We start from the raw sequence: 15,098 nt of genomic DNA, 5'->3' as shown, positions 1-15,098 counted from the left end.
GGCAGCTATGAGGAGGGCAATGTATATATACAGATTATTTCTCTAATATGATGGTCTTCTTATCTCTTGATATAAAAACTACATCAGGTTACAATTTGTTAAATTGCCAATATGTATTTGCTGATGTCTATTTTATCCATGATGTTACTTACATACTACTCCAAAACCAGTATTCTGTCAAGACTATAACCTTTCCTTGCCATATGCTTCTGTATATGCCAAGATGAGTAAGACATTTGGCAGGAAATCCTAGGCCATTCACACACACCAAAACCTGCACTGATGTTTGACCTGTCCTGACGTCTGACACTAAATAAATCACGTCTCAGTAAAATATTAAAGTATCCTAAATATGTATCACTGCATATAACTGATACGGAGGTCAGCCAGAGCCATGGGCAAAATCCATTATCTAAACTATAAAATTGCAGAGTAACAGAAGCACTCTCTGTCCTGGGGTGCAGACTGTACTGGAGGATACTTTTGCATGAGAAAGTCACTATGATTTTACTCGCAATAATCCGCTTTCTTCGCAGAGTCCACACAATCTTCAGAATGCCACTAAGCCCTCCCCACCTTTACCACGTGACAGTATCTATAGCCTTCAGCACGCAGGCAGTTTACTACATTAAAAGCCACTTCTGCACAAGCCTCACATGCACTCCTTTCATTGCAGCTGGGTGCTCTCCTGCATGTGATCTCTAATTTTTATCTCAGCTCCCAAATGCCCATCTTACCCTTGCTGCTGCCCCCTCTCTCTAAGCTTCCTGCAGCTAACGCAAATGTGTGACTGATTTCATAGTCATGCAGCAGAGGAGTCAGGACAAGAAATGAGACAGCAGCACTGGATTTTTTTTCTTTTCTCTGGGGCAGGCAGAGAGATAGGTATAAGAATACCTTTCTTAAAGGGTTATGAATAGATCATTTTTGTGTACAGACCTCTGTGAAACATCAGCAAGATTCACACACAGGGCAAGATACACAGGTTTAAGTAGGATGCCAGAAATTTCAGCTGAAACAGTTTCCAACAAAAAATATAGCTTCAACAGCATTGAAATGTCTCATAAACATGTGCCAGGTTTTTTGAAGTCTTTGTCTGTAGGAAACTTGAAATATTCCTAATAAGTTGAAGGGTTTTGTCAACATTTTCAACATGCAATATTTGGTCTCCTGATTTGCTATGAGTTTCTTTCAAAATTTCCTTCAAGTGGAATTAGAATAAAGCTATTTTGAAACAAATGCCCTGAAATCTGCCTGGGTCTTCATTACTGTTTTGCTCTGCAGATCTGCTCCTACTGCATGGAGATATTTGCTAATGTAGACAAAGCCTCTGTCTTCCAAGCAAGAAATCAATTCAACCTAAACATACAAAACAAAATAATAAAAATTATTTCATAACTTATTGCATTTGCATTCTCTTCTGTAGAAATAGCCATGACACAGCTGAAAATAGAAGGCCAGCCAAGACCAAGGTGTCCTGGCAGAAACTCATTGTCTTGCTGTACTTTCTCATATGTGCCCTCTTACTCCATTACTATCAGACCTTTTATAAGTGTTCCCCAAAACAGGCTTTACCATCCTCTCTTCCAAAGGAGTAGCAAGACAACCTGTCAGATTTTCAGGTACAGAAGTTGGGTCCATCCTATCAAACTTGTTCCATTTACATCAGGACAGTCACTGAGGGTAAAAAAAAAAAATCCCTATCTTAATCCTTTCAATATTCATCTAGGCACTGAGCCTCAGTATCCAAACCCTGTTCTAATAACCCTAATTGCTTATAAGACGTAGACTAAAACAAGCAGCAGGCTCTTGGACTATTGCCCTCCCCATAATTTGGGACATCACTGGGAGGTGGGAAATGCAGGTTCAAACTTCCTTTCACAGTAAAGGATACTAGAGCACACAGCCTGATGTGATGGGGTCCTTGCACCTTGGCTGAGGGGAAGGCACAGACAGGTCTTCTGCCACTCCTGGAAGCTGGTTTCACCATGTCCTTTCCCACTTACAGCTAGTTAACAAATTTCACTTCAGATGGCAAATAGATATGGTTATTCTAAAACTGCATTTTTCAGCAAATTTACCATTCACAGAAAAGCACTGCGCAGCTCTAAGATTAATACATTAATGTTGCTCAGATACAGTCACAGAGAGCCAAGGACTGTCTCTGAATATTAATTTGCTATCATTGCCACAACACATTTACATTTCTTCTAGATAAATCTCCCCAAATGCCTTAAAGTAACAAGAAGTGAATAGCACTGCTGTGAGAGTGGTGCATGGGAGGGACTTCGCGCAGAAGGGACATTGTTTGTCATGCTACTGCAAACTGTCCTTCAGGAACATCACATCCTAGAAACCCGTGTCTCATTCAAATGATCTGGACTGCAGTGTCGGTAGGCGTCACGCCCAGTTCAACAGATGGACATTATACAGGTGGCCAGGAGCCCATGTAGAAACATAAAACATGCTGATTATGGCTGGTCTGATGGCCTAATACAGCCAAAAAGCTGCTGCCCATCTTGCTCTCCTCATAAGGGGAGATATTAGAAGCAAATTAAATTTTCTGTTTCCCATTTGTAAAAATAGGAGCCCTGTCCAGCTTTCTGACATTTCATAGGCTGGTCAGAGGCTGAGAAATCTGGGGACAAATGCTGTGTGTCAGCAAGTTTCTAGCAATGGTACTGGAAGCTCGAGTGTATTTTCCTTTAACTCCCAATCCAGACAGCAAGTGCTGCAGGCAACCCCATTCCAGCGGTGGCTTGAGGGTACCATACTGCAACCATCCCAGCTGACAGTGAAGATGCTACTCCATGCCTGACAGAGAGACCAGGAGGGCTTTTCCCTTGCAGCTGACCAGCTCTGTAGTGCATGCATGAGCATGACAATATGTTTTTTTTCCTGCTTGTCCTGGCACGGATGCTGCCAGCCTGGTGCAGTCCTCGCATCCAGATGGGCACAAATACCTTCCCCTCAGGCTGACCCTCACCCAGTCTTCTTTGAATGAGAAGCCACCGGTTCCTAGTGAGTGCTCGCCTCTACCTGACATGCTTCCAATGTCGGTGCTCCCAGGGGCAGAGCCCAGTAGTTGTGCAGCTCCTGCCCACTCACCAGGTGTCAAATGCATCAATGATTCAGCCCCTTGTGCAAATGTGCATCTCAGGCAACACCATCTCCACAGCTCAGCTTGGAGCAAGAAACAGCTGAAGTGCTTTCAGGGTCGTCCTCTGACCTTCTGCAGTCAAGCTCACAAAATACATGGTGAGTTGCCAGCATTTAGATAAAACTGGATCTGCAATCTCCTGAGCCCTGAGCAGCACCTGAAGACTATGCAAGCTGCTCAGTAATTTGCAGTAATGCCTCCCGGCAGCTTGACGGCAGCCCAGAGAGGTGCCGATGACTGTGAACACTGGTGAAAGCAGATCATGGCACGTTCAGCCCAGGCGCTTTACTTCTGCTACTCTCATTAATGGACAGAGAGCAAATAAAATCATCAGCAACACATTTTTGCTGTCAGGTCCATATGACAAATGAACTTAAAAAGCACAACTTTCAACAGGCACATGTAGGCACTGCTGCACAGATATCAAGAGAAATTATTTCCTTGATACCACCTGTAGAGTTCCCTCAAATGCTCTGCTCTACTTTTCCAGGGAGAATGATGCATCCAAGAGAAAACTGTCACAGTACATTGTCATGACAGTACAATCAAAGACTTAAGAGCATTAAGTGTTCTGCTTTTTGTTTTTAACCTGGTTTTAGTTTTCTTATTGACATTCTATAGCAGATATTCGGGGACAAGACTCCTCTCTGGTATTAAGAGATGACTTCTAGTAACCACAAAGAATTTGCTGCAGTGACATTGAGCTAACCTGCTTGCAGATAACAATGGCAGCATTTTCTTGCATCTTGGTTTCTTTTTGATCTCCCCAGAAAGTCACTATCTCATGCCTATGATGATATCCCAGTTATCTACTGTGTTGGCATCTGCAAAGTCACAAGTTCAGCATCCTGGATTAATTGCATGTTGACTTATCAAAAAAAAAAAATTGAATAATGAGGGGAACAGCTTGGGTGCCAAAGAACTAGTGTATTATTTTGAAATTAAGACAAATAGAGCTCAAGGGAATAGAGCAGAAGGCATATAAAGACTTACATATTTATCCCTATGGCAAAGGATAACCTACAAAAATTATTTAGATAATTTGATGTCAGCATTAGCCAAGAATGATTTAGCAATTTGCTGCAGCTGTTGGAATATGCTTACAGCTGGGATCACAAGAAGTCAGCCTGCAACTACACATCCACTGCAGTGACAGTGGAGTTTCACTGCACTCATTTCTCAGAGTGCTTTTATGCTTTCAAACAGTGATGCTCTCCTTAATGCCCTGTGCATTCATACTGTGCACTTCTTATCTGCCCCTTTGGGGCTTGTGTAGTCAATGTTGCTAAAACACAGACTGTGTCTGAATTAACAGCACACTAGTTTCCATGTGTTCACTCTCCACATAGGCACTTTTGGCATGCACTAGTTGCAAGGTAGACTATTCTACCTGTCCACACAGGGAGCCAGAAATGAGCACTTAGAAGTACTATAAATTGACCCCCTTTCTTGTTTATCCCAGCCTCCCCAACTACACAAGCCACTGTTTACTTAGCCTAAGGATAGCTACCTGACTTAAGATTCAATTATAATCCCATTAAAGTCAATAGCAAAACCAACTCTGATCTCACTGGAAGTATGCTTGGAGCTCCAGGCAAAAAAATTCAGGCCTGCAATGCACTTCAGAGTGATTAGGAAAGGCATGAGCTAACATGATCAGTCATAAAGACTGATCATTAAACAAAAAATTAGAGATGCCAAATGTTTTCCATCAGTGTAGGAGGCTTTTATTCCTGTGGTAGATCCCCAGTGCTCTGTCTAAACTCATTTTAACCAGCTTCAGCACAAGGGATTCTCCCCTGTTCTTGCTGCAGGTCCTTCCAGAGGCACCATGGTCACCCAGTCAAGAGCTCATGGCATGGATGGGGTCATGCTATTCTCATCTTTTCCTTTGTTTTTGCCCTCCTCTCTCCTTCATCTGACTGCCCTTTATGGACCCAAAGACAGCAAATCTTCCACTCAGACTCTCAGAGGAGATACTACCTCCTCTCAGGGTACGACTATCTCCAAAACTCACTTCAGCTCATCCCTTAGGCACAGCCTGCAGCCTTCTCAGACCCCATACTGCCTCCTCTTTCTTATGGACATGTGCTTTCAACCTCTAAGAACCTGTGCGTTCCTCTCATTTCTGGTCCCAAAGATTAAAGACAAACAAATTAGCCTGAGTTTCCTTTTTATACACCTTTTCAATGGCATTTTGCAGGTCAAGGATTCTGGGTAATCCCACCATCAGCTCCAAAGACCCAAAAGCAAGGAAACACACTCTTACCATAGTGACTACAGACTACATCTTTCTCTACCAGCCTGTTTCTTCATGACATGCTGTCCTTAGCACATGACCTTCAGAATAATTTGATCCACTCAAAGTCCAGTTAGACATTGCAGAGGTAGGCTCTAATCCCCATGAAGAGGCAGGCTCCCCTTCTGACTGAATTCAGTATTAATTAGGGTTTTTTTTTAAACCTCCACCCATTACTGCTCTTACGTTGTTGCCCTGGGAATACTATATATAGTGCCAAGGGAAAGCTGACTCTCTGTTTTTCAATGGAACACAGAGCTATCCTATACACCAAAGCAATGAAACACTGAAATCAGTGTTCACTGGTATTTTGGGACTGTGTGTGATCCTTATTCTGCCAACTCAAATTAGAATGTGCTTTTAATAGCTACTCTTTCCAAAACCAGCAGAGCTAAACATCAATCTTTTCTGTTATCTGACAGCTTGAATCTTAGCTTTCAAAAGATGAGCTGTTCATCTTAGTTTGACTCTTTGAAGATTGTGGCTGCTGAAGTCACACACAAGTGGAAATAATAGAATAGGCAGAACAGCATGGCTGTAAACTACTTGTATTGTCAAAATGAAATTGCTGCCTAGTATTTCTAAATCTTCTGAATTCTTCACAGGTCTTACAGCTGAAAGTCTCGAGGATGAGAAAATAGAGAACCAATTAAATCAGCCAGGAAAAAACCCAACACGGAACTAAGTCTGATATCTTTAGCATTTAATTTCATTGGACTGCATGCCAGAGCGAGCCAGTGAGAAGAAACATAACCATATCACACATTTTCTCAGGTTTCAGTGGGAAAAAGAACTGCAACAAAGTCCAGATATAGTCTTTAAGAGATTTACTTTTGATTAACATGGGTTCCCTAAGACAGTCTGCCATGTCTGGGACAGCAACCAAACAGGAACAGAACAGTGCACTACCTCCTGCACATCTAGGTCTTTTACCCAACTACTGTCCAGACGCACATCTCTGTAGATCACTGCCTGCAACAGCACTGCAACAAACACAAAGCTAATTAACATTATGCTTTCCTGTCTGTTCACGCTGGTCTTACGCACTTTGTAACCCAAGCATAAAACATACCAAACCATACAGCCATGAAACACCTATTCATAGCTGAGAATACTTTTGCCAAGTCTCCTGAGTTTTCACTTTAACATCATGACATCCTTCATATTTGCAAGTGTCAGTGAAGGTGACATTCAACTATATCCTCTCTTCAACCTGTTAGAGCTCTTTCCAAAGAGAACTGGACAGAGAGAAAACAGCAGTATTTGAATTCAATGTGTTTTCTTTTTAAAGATGTTCTGTGCTACAAAAAGGGTAGACTGAAGAGAAATTCTTTAAAACAGTAGATGTTTTGACAGGTATATGGCAACAACTGTAACTAGGATAGGTTCTTTTTTAAGTATATGAGGACCTTTTTTAAACTACAGTACATGTATCACTGCTGATCTCTGAGATCATGCCATATGGCTGGCAGCTGGAGTGCAGATCCCTATTAAACAACACTGTCAACTAAAAGCTTACTAAAACCAGTTGTTCAGAGCCCACAGGAATATGTGATAAATCCACAATATTTTAAATGGGGCAAAACTGATTCATACAACTCTAAAATATTCAGAAGATCATCTCTGGGCAGCTTCACCTGTTTTGCATCCCTAGGGCAATGAGCATTGGAGTTGAGTAATGAACTAGTGGCCACCTGAGTGTAAGCAGAAGAGGTGATAAATTGTTCTGGAGCAGTTACTATTAGCAGAAGCCAAACACAAGGCTAAAAAGAAAGAGAGAGAAACAAACTGCAGCTCAACAGACAAGTTCTTAAGGGCGCAAGAGCTCATGCCATTAGTAAAATCCCTGGAAATGAACAAGGAGAATTCAAGCCAGCCCAAGGACAACAGCTGTAAACTTTGAAGTCACTACCTTCAGCGAGCTTTCAAAATGTCCCTTCTGAAGAAAATTCCTTTACTTTTATCTAATATCAATTTACAGCAATATTTCTCAGCAACTCTGGTGATGTTCAATTATGCCTAGAAGCATTAGTAGATGCTTCTCAAGGTTTCCAACAGTGTTTGAGATGTGTTGATTTGCTGCACACTAGATCTTTGAAAGAGCCCACCCACTCTGCAACTCATACATGGACACTCAGGGAAGAGTTAAGAGCATGACCAGTATATTTTAAACCGCACATCCAAGTATTTTCAGCTCAGCAGATTTCCTGATACTGGTGTAGTTTGTCAATGCGGTAATGCCAGTGAATCTTCCTTCCAAATATTTGCCTAATCTCTTATTCTCCACATCCTTCTAACCAATTATTTTACCAATACCTTCCCTCTTACACCATGATTGCCTTGATCCCTTTGTCAAAAGTCTTTCAAAAATTCAAATAGACTTTATCTACTGGATATAATTACCCTTATCTACATGCATTTATTCAAAGAACTCCAAAAGTTTTACAAGGTAAAATTTCCCTTGGACCCAACAGTGCTGACTCTTCACAAGAGGACATATATTTATCCAGGTGTTCGCTAATACTATCTTATAATACAGGCTCTACCAATTCAGCTGGTAGAGATGTCAGGCTTACAGATCTACTTGAACTATTTTTAATTTGAACTATTTTTAAACACTGATCCCATTTTTAACACCTTCCAGCCAAGCACCAAGGCAGTTTTAAGTGAGAAAGTACACACTACATGTTCTTCAGCACCTGCCAATACATTTACATCCATCCTGTATCTATACCATAAATTCTCTAATAATTACCTCAGTTTCAGCCTACTGAGTCTCCCCATGGGCAGAGGCAATGTCCTGTTTCTCTCACACTAAAAACAAATGCAAATAATTCATACAGCCTCCCTGTGTCTTCCCTGAGATTTTCTTTTATACCTGGTCATCAATTGACTATACACACATGGCAGGTGGGGGGGTAGGTGTTTTTTGCTCTTTTTTGTCTTGTGCTGCTGCTGGAAGGAGGACATAGCATTTGGTTTTCATTCCTCTAGTTAGTTCTTTTTGGAAACTTTTTTCTGCATGCCACATGGATAAAATATTTAATCAGCCAGAGCTTATAATAAATTCTGTTTACTTTGGAAACAACTTCAGTTTTTGGTAGGATGTTTCTCTGTTTCCATTAATCTCCCTTTTCTTTGCCCTTTAGTGATGTCAACTTCCTTTTTCTTAAGGCTTGATAGATGCTTCTAGCACTGTGCTTCCAGTATGGTACCCTTAGGAGACTTCTCTATTTTGAGTAGGTCATCCAGATATATTTTGCAAGATGTATGGTGTTTAATGATGAGAATGCCACTTAAACTTCTTTTCAACATGATTAAACTGCCAAGGTTTCTCCTCAACTGTTAGTACAGCCTGTATCAATTTAAATTGCTATAGCTAGAACACTCTCAACCAAAAAAAAAAAAAAAAAAAAAAAATCAAGGTACAGATAGCTGAAACATGCTGGAGCTTTTACTAATCTCTTCAACTGATTTGATATCTGTGTTGATATCTGTGAAAGTGCTGGAGTTCCTTCACCTTTTTTCCCCTCATTAACTTCACTCAAAGGAGATACAGTGTAAAAGGAGTAAAAAACAAACTACTTTTCTTTTAAGGTAGCAGGAAATAAATGCTATTTGCTAGGACAAAGTAATACTTCTGAAAGGCAGTGCATGTCATGAGTACTTTACAGCCCTCTATGCACTGGTTGAGGAAAGTGGAGCAAAACATTCAATTCCCTATTTCTCTTAGTTTTCAAATGCCAGAGAAGGGTCAGTGGCATTGATACTATATTATACAGGAGCAGCTTTGTAACTGTAGTTGGTGTTCTTCCCATGTCACACGTCTAGAGGTGCTATGTCTCTTTATATAAAACACCATAACTCAGATGTGGTCCCAGCTTCTCACATTCTGAAATATCAGGCAAGAAAACCTTTCTCTCTTTTGCTCCCGATCTCATGGAACAGTCAATAACAACAAATTGTGAGAACAGCATGGAGCTTGGCTCTAGAAAACAACATTGGCAGGATATTAACCTGGGCAATGCAATCTCAGATATCAGCAATGAGTGAAGAAAGGTCTTTCAATCCCTCTAGTTAAAGCTGATTTTACTGGACATACAATAGTCATTAAATCAGAGAGGAAGACAAGAAGAGGATGACCATCTAAACTGGTGGTGGAGTCACCCAGCCTTCAGGCCCTCCCTGTTCAGTCACACAAACTGGAACAATAGCTGCAGATGATGCTGATGGCACCAGCCTAGCATGCACCTTCGTTGGTGGTTTGGACTGCCTCCTACTAGACGAGAGACAGAGGTTTAAGTCCCCTCACATAGAGAAGGCCTACCACAGCATCAGTGACTGAGATGACTAGTCGCCTCTCATAAAATATGGCATCAGCTTTGGCCAGTTTTCTGAACCGGGCTCTTCACTGTTCAGCTGAAGCTGCTCAGCCTAGTTTTGTAAATTGCTTGAGCACAACTTAAACTGTATTATCCGGAAGTTTTAGTCAGAGAAAAAAATACATCCAGCCTTAGCTTAATTTCTTTTTATTTGACTAAGGTCTTTGCACCAATTCCCTTCATGAAGATGTCAAAACATTACTGCAGCAGGAGTTAGATTGAGGGTAACCACTGATTTATCACATGGGTTGTGGAGGAGATGGTAAGCACCTTACCAATAAGTGCTGTATGTGAAAATATGGTCAAACTATAGACCCCTGGGTTTGTACTCCTTTGAGATACCTTTTCTTTCAGAAAAGAACATCAGCTTTTACAGATGTTCACATTAAAATGATTAAGGAAAGCAAATTGCCATCTCCTAAAGAATTGAAAAGACTTCTTTCAGATTCAGGCAGCACAAAAAATAAGCTCATTTTCTTTAATGCTCAGAGTAATTAATACTGAATTACAGTAGAAATTCTACGAAAGGACTTCTGACAATCACATTAACACTAAATAATGTACACATGCTTTATGCTATTACAATAAATACCAAAGATGTGAACACAGATTAAGCCATTATTTTGAAGTATTACTAAATAATCAAACAGGAACAAAAGCTACCATTAGTGGCTTGTCTCCCTGGAGCAGCAGTAACACATTACCTGAAAAAACTTTAGATTTGGACCCAACCACCAGGCTAAAAGGTATTTTGGAGTGAGGAGGAAGGTATGGCCTGGGGTCTACAGCACAACTCAGAAACAGGAAAACAGAATACTTTAAGGGCATTTGATAAGGCCAAGGTATTTTTCAGAGAAGGCCAAATTGTAGGTTTGAAAGTAGCTGCAAATGTCAAGTCTGTCAGCAGCTCTGAAGAACCCGAGGTTGGCCATGACTCACATGGGACAAACACCAGCCACGGCCATAAACTCCCCCTTGAGGAAGTAGTTACACTCCCAGAAGGTTTCCAAATGCCAGGAGAATCATTCAGTGATCAGTTGTTTTGTCTGATAGACCTTTACATCCCTAGCAGCTCAGTATACATACTCCCAAAGCAGCTAATCAAACAGTAAGTGGTGAAATTCAGCCTTTTGTTTTACAGACAGGAGACAAATAGTTTGTATGGTGATGTGCAATGCTCGGGAGCTACTGCTGAGGTTTTTATCCAGAGGCTTTATCCAGATAATGATTTGGAAAATAAATACACTTTTTAACATGCAACATATTTTTATCTGAATTTGTCTCAAGACCAAAATTTCCCTTCCTTAATCTGCTAGTCTAATAAGCCACAGTGCACAGCACTGCTTTGCTTCACCAAGCAAGAGTCAGGAACCTTCTGTGCCCCAGCAAATCTAGCACTTTGCTTGTAATACCAAGTCCTCTTAACACTGCTCCTGATTGTTATAAAAATTAGACCATTTCTTCTACTCCCCCCACATCTGCATTTTTTATGTTAAAACAAACAACCTGAGGAATGTAGCATTTTAAAAGATTCCTCTATTTTGAATATACTTTGAAATGGAGTAGAAATATGATCATTAAGGTCCTGTCTTGATGCTTTCAATTGACACAATTCCCCTGATATCAATGGATTTACACTACTTTCATCAAATGAGTATATAGGTCAGTCTTTATGATATCATTTGCCAGATATTTAGAGTTTCAGAAACTACCAGTACACTGCATTATTCGAGAAGCACACTGTGAACATACCACTAACGACGATATTATCTGGATGCACAAGGCTATGGAGATGATTCATTGAGCATAATCATTTCCATTCCTGAACCTTGGATGCTTAATGTACCAGGAGAAATGAGGGGTGGCAGCAACTGTTCTGGAGCAGAAGTGAGAAAAAAACTAAGACAGCACACTGCACCAATGCTCTGGCAGAAAAGTCCCGTGTGTTCTCTTCCAGCAGCCCTACCCAGCTCCATTTCCAGCTTAATGGACCTAGGAGCATGGAGTCAAAATCATAAACAATTTGCACAAGGGCATACTAGTGTGCCTAATGAATTTCCTTTTAGAAAGCCAGTCAGCAAAAATAGTTCAGCCAATACATGCCAGCTAGTTCTCTGGTTTATTTTTCTCAATGCCATTCACTGCAGGCCCAAGTGCTGGAGCACTAGGTATGCACAGGGCAGATGCATGACCTAGTTCAGCTACAGTATACCAACCACCAGGTCTCTTGGGATAGCCCAGCAGCGGTATCTTTTTCAGCACAATCTAACTTCAATTGTTCATGAACAACTCCTTTGTATGTAGTGACATGTACAAATTTCCCCAACAGACAGGGGAACAAAGGCGCAGGAACAAAGGACCAGAGGGATCACCTGGGTTTACAGTTTCTGCTGTGGCTGGGTCAGGGGCACACTGCCAGATGTTCTGGCAGAGATTAGATGCTAGAAGGGAATCCAAGGAGGAACGGAGGAGATACAGAGCAAAGAGCTTGTTGGAAATCCTGCAGTGTCAGCACTGTAAGAGATGCCAACTTCAGGAGGCTCTTTAGGAGCTTCCAGCAGCCCTCAAATGCTTCGTAATGTCCTGAAACTAACACAAAACCTGTGATAAAGAATCAAATCCTACAACTGTCAGACGCTGGGGGAAAAAGAAAAAAAAAGCAGCAGAAATCAGGGACATCACCAGTGATTCTTGCCTCTAAACTATGACGATAATTGCTATAAAAAAACCTCACAGATGATCTTAAAAAGCCATCTGTGGCTTATACTGCAAAATCTGTGAGCAGACCCTCAGTTCACACTAGTGATGTGGAGAAAAAACTTCTTACTCAGCCCAGATGCAGAGACCAGTTTTCTCCCAACGCTTTCTTTAAACTATTTTTCCTTTCCAGCTCAGGATGTCCAAGCTCCAGCAATCAAACCCCACCCAACACGGTTCCAAATTCAGTGGTCTCATTTTGTAAGACTGGATGGTTCAGACCTGCACAAATTGAGACATACAAAGTCAAAAGTGCAGGCAACTGAGTGCAGCCATTCCATCTTCACTGTCTAAGCCCTTATCTAAAAATTCTCCCACCTGAGAGAACAGCAAGAACTTGTGCAAGCATCCATTTTCACTATGACAGTTTTGTACAGCCATACCTTATAACTCCTGGGGACACTGTGGTGTAATAGTGCTGAGAAATTTATTGTCCCTGTTAAATTAAAAAGGACCTCAAAGCCAGCAGAAGTGCTGGATTTCTGATTGCTCGCATAGCTAAATGATGTTAGCTCACCCTTTGGCTCCATTCCAGGCACTCCAGTTAGTTCTCTCCAAGACAAATACGCTACAATTGACTATGAATTGGTCCCTAGCCCTCTCTGTTTACCGGTGTAGCTACATTTCTACTGCACATCAGATAGGGAAGTGCACCAGTGCAGTGCAAAAGAGGTGAGGAACAAGGCACATGTTGCCATTGTCACAAGGGATCTCTGGGACTACAACTGGGAGCCTAGGGCAGCACAGGGAGGCAGCCAGCTGACCTGCCTTTAGGCTGTGTAGCTCTACTGGCCAGGAATAACCAATGTGTGTCTTAGTGATGCCTATACAAGCCAGTCTTGTGGGATCTTACAAGGAAATTAAAGGCAAAGCCCTTTACTTTGCTGCTGTGAGACCCCACACTGGTAAAAGGTTTGTGATCACACACTGCTACAGCAGACACACGGGCGTACTGAACCAAGCCCACCCAGGTCAGTGCTTTGCTTTCCTGCCAGGTTCACATCTGAAACTCGAGTAAACTTCATACTCCAGATATTGCCTACAGGAAAAACAAAAACAGGGCAAATCCACCAAATGCTGGGGAAGGGGCAGAGCACTGGTCTCGCTTGGGCTGTACTGAGCTGTTATCTCAGGGAGGGAGGACCATAGTGTGAGAGACTGAAATGTCAAATGATTGTCTCAAAGCTTGCTTGTGCGTGTGCTTTGAGTCACAGGGTGGTGTCAGTAACACCTCAACCATTCATCAAGGACCAGCTGTGGCCTTTGTAATTAATCTAAGGAATATCACCCAAGGAAGCAGGAGTGTATCGAAGGATGCACCCTCCCACTCTCTTCCAGTTGTATGGACAAACTCCTTAGATAAGCCTCAAAGAGGTGGCCTGAGTGAAACCAGGTGTTTCTCATCAAGCACAAGGACCGCTAATCACTGGCCATTGTATAAACCCAATACTTTGTGGCTCTATTGTATTGATAATGACCTGTAGGACCAGAGAAAAAAAAAACTAAAGGTGGGCAGATATGCTAATCAGCTGATAAGATGAACTTAAAAGGCGATGGAGAACTTTGCTCTGTGTGCACCCACCACCTAAGAACTGAAGACTGAGGACCAATGGGATGCTGCTGGATCCCTGGTGGTGACTACTCTTGCGACTCTATTTTGGATGCTTGTTTGACTTCTGTCTTTTTCTTCCATTCTGTCCTATTGTTACCCCTCTTCACTTTTTAATAATAAAAAAACCCCTATGTTGGGTGTACAGAATTTGACCTTGTTTGTGTCTTAATGTTGCTCTTGGGATCATATTGAAACCTCCACCAACATTGGATCGGGACACACAGGAAGGACAGTAAGTGCTTCCCTTTGAAGGATCACAGTAGTGTATTCCCCACTCTAGTAGGAGGGAACGGAGTATTGTATAATTACCCTTTACAGCACAATCTGTGCACTGTCAACAGTTTTTTGCTTTATTTTTACATTTATGCTGAGTATGGTGATATATGCTTTTACAAGCTTTCAACTTCCATATCCATACAATACTTAAAATATCTTGCTTGTCATCTTTCTGAGTTTCATTTCCTTTTGGGAAAGTTCCTGCCAGATTCAAGTGGCCACTTTCTGATTTGCTGTCCTGAATCATGAAAAAAAACCCTCAACTTTCTTCCACAACAACATTCAGAAACTTCACAGCACGATATATTTTCTGATATAAATGTGACAAATCAGCAGCCCATACCCTCCGCATAAAAACCTCATTAAACAAAAATAAAAATCTTTGTTATGTTTGAAAACCAATGATAAGGATCACAATACTCAAACTCACAATTTAAAGAGTTATATTGTCAGTTTTACACTTCTAAATATACAATATTTTAAATAAAGCTCCCAGATACATTTCTCTAACATTAGCCTTAAGCATTCACAGCTAAACCATAACTTACCAGGAAATCTAGTGCATAAGCATAGCTTATTACAACCATAATGGAATAAGTTACTTTCTCATTT

At 41.3% G+C, this 15,098-nt stretch overlaps 1 protein-coding gene across 2 annotated transcripts in view; it reads right to left on the bottom strand.

Moving 5' to 3' along the window:
- Positions 1-15,098, bottom strand: part of ST8SIA1 (ST8 alpha-N-acetyl-neuraminide alpha-2,8-sialyltransferase 1) — a 146,420-nt gene that overhangs the window by 17,791 nt on the left and 113,531 nt on the right. The window lies entirely within an intron of this gene.

This window comes from Strix aluco, chromosome 5 (genome assembly GCF_031877795.1).
Source record: "Strix aluco isolate bStrAlu1 chromosome 5, bStrAlu1.hap1, whole genome shotgun sequence".
NCBI lineage: Eukaryota > Metazoa > Chordata > Aves > Strigiformes > Strigidae > Strix > Strix aluco.
The sequence above is the reverse complement of the archived record's forward strand: the minus strand, read 5'-3'. Positions and strand labels throughout refer to the sequence as shown.